This window comes from Elephantulus edwardii, unplaced genomic scaffold (genome assembly GCF_000299155.1).
Source record: "Elephantulus edwardii isolate Elephantulus edwardi_28Jun2011 unplaced genomic scaffold, EleEdw1.0 scaffold00196, whole genome shotgun sequence".
Taxonomy (NCBI): Eukaryota; Metazoa; Chordata; class Mammalia; order Macroscelidea; family Macroscelididae; genus Elephantulus; species Elephantulus edwardii.
Window position 1 is genome coordinate 3483123 of NW_006399946.1, and position 2513 is coordinate 3485635.

The 2513-nt window shown below is 43.3% G+C and overlaps 1 pseudogene across 1 annotated transcript; it reads left to right on the top strand.

The window, feature by feature from the left end:
• The first annotated feature begins 1340 nt into the window (after nucleotides 1–1340).
• LOC102853530 lies at nucleotides 1341–1733 on the top strand (annotated as a pseudogene). Its single transcript, XR_438970.1, has one exon. The product of XR_438970.1 is annotated as a prothymosin alpha-like (transcript).
• Nucleotides 1734–2513: the final 780 nt, after the last annotated feature.

The following is a 2513-nucleotide window of genomic DNA, read 5'->3' on the forward strand; positions in this document are numbered from 1 at the left end:
ATATACATTTACACAGGTAAGAGACTTTGTAAAGTTAGATCAGTCAGAGATATAAGTAAGGGTTTAAGGATCACCATGCTAGTATACATAAAATGTAACTGTTTTACACTGAGTTCTCTAGAGAAAACAAACAAACAAACAAAAACCACCAGAAAACCAATGAAGATTATAGAGAGAGACTTATTTCAAGGAAATGGCTCATATTTTACTGAAGCAAATCCTAGATCTGTGGGAAAGATATCCAAAGACATTTGAGGAAGCTAATGAGGTCAATTGAGCAGGAAGGGTCTCAGACTGCTGGCTTTGTTGTTGTCATGTGCCATCACATTGTTTTGCCTATGTAAAAACCTTGTCCTACGTGGAGCCAATCTCACTGTCTCTGGCACACCTAATACTATCGACCCAGTTACGGTGTCAATCCATCTTATCTGTGGTCTTCCTCTCCCATGCTGTCCCTCCACCTTTCCAATCATGATGTCCTTCTCCAAGAATTAGTACCTCCTGGCCAAATGCCCCAAGTCTATAATATAAAGCTTCAAATTCTTTGCCTCCAAGGAGCAATTTTATTTCATCCGCTCCAGTACAATTAGCCCTCTTGACAGTCCATGATATGCTCAATACTCTTCTCCAACACCACAACTCAAAGGCATCAATTCTTCTTCTATCATCCTTATTCATTGTCCAGCTCCCTGATGCATAGCAAGTAATTGCAAAAACCATAGTTTGGATCAGGCACACCTTAGTATCTAGACTGAAATCATTGCTTCTCAGTACTATGGAACGTATTTTCCCAATGTAATTTGTCTTTTTATTTTCTGGCTACTGGTACCAAAAGTGTTAATTATGCAGCCAAGCAAGCTGAAACTGTTATGAATATCAATCTCCTGAGGGTTTAGGGCTGTTGTACATAGGGTCGCTATGAGTCGCAAACGACTCAACGGCACATAACAACAACAACAACAACAACAACTGTCTATCATGATGCTGCCAACTGGCCCAGTGGTGAGAATCTTTGTTTTCTTGATGTTGAGTTTCAATCCATACAGAAGACTGCAGTCCTTGACCTTCTATAGCAAATGTCTCAGGTCTTCTTCAGTTTCAGCTGCTGGCTTTAGAGGATAATTAATGCCATGATTTTTGTCAAAGAGAAGGTTGGCAGTATGTCAGATTCAGAGGCTAAAGAATGTTGGACGAGCCCCACAGGCTGCTCTGAAAAGCCATCTTTGCATTGTTCCTGGGTCCGGCTCCTCGCTTGCCGCTGCCACCTCCGCTGCGTGCCGCCTCCTCCTCCTCCTCCTCCTCCGCGGCCGCCACCGCAGGCTCTGGCAGCTTTCTCGCCAGAGTCCCAGAACTCGCGCTTTCTTGGCATCCGCTGCATCGGATCACCGGCGTGCCCCACCATGTCAGACGCGGCCGTGGACACCAGCTCCGAGATCACCACCAAGGACTTGAAGGAGAAGAAGGAGGTGGTGGAGGAAGCAGAGAATGGACGAGACGCCCCCGCTAACGGGAACGCTAACGAGGAAAATGGGGAACAGGAGGCTGACAACGAGGTAGACGAAGAAGAGGAAGAAGGCGGGGAGGAGGAGGAGGAAGAGGAGGAAGGTGACGGTGAGGAGGAAGATGGTGATGAAGATGAGGAGGCTGAGGCAGCTACGGGCAAGCGGGCAGCTGAAGATGATTAGGATGACGATGTTGACACCAAGAAGTAGAAGACCGATGAGGATGACTAGACAGCAAAAAAGGAAAAGTTAAATTTAAGAAAAGGAAAAAAAAAAAAATTAAAGGCCACCGTGACCTATTCACCCTACACTTCCCGTCTCAGAATCTAAACGTGGTCACCTTCAAGTAGAGCGTCCGCCCGCCCACCTCGGGCAGCGCCACCTGCAGATGACATGCACTCGCCGCCACCCAACCAAAACCACGACATGAATTTGCAACAACGGGAGGAAAAAAGAACCAAAACTTCCAAGGCCCTGCTTTTTTTCTTAAAAGTACTTTAAAAATGAAAAAAAATTGTTTGTCTTTTTTATTTACATTTTATATTTTTGTACATATTGTTAGGGGTCAGCCATTTTTAATGATCTCGGGATGACCAAACCAGCGTTCAGAGCGTTCTCTGTCCTAATTCTGACTTTACTTGTGGTGTGACCATGTTCATTATAATCTCAAAGGAGAAAAAAAACCTTGTAAAAAAAGCAAAAACGACGACAAAAAAAAAATACAATCTTATTCCGAGCATTCCAGTAACTTTTTGTGTATGTACTTAGCTGTACTATAAGTAGTTGGTTTGTATGAGATGGTTAAAAAGGCCAAAGATAAAAGGTTTCTTTTCCTTTTTTTGTCTATGGAAGTTGCTTTTATTTTTTTTTTTTTTGGCCTGTTTGATGTATGTGTGAAACAATGTTGTCCAACAATAAACCGGAATTTTATTTTGCTGATTTGTTCTAACAAAAAAAAAAGAGAATGTTGGACGAGGGGAATAAAAGTTGGCACACAGAGCAGACAACTGG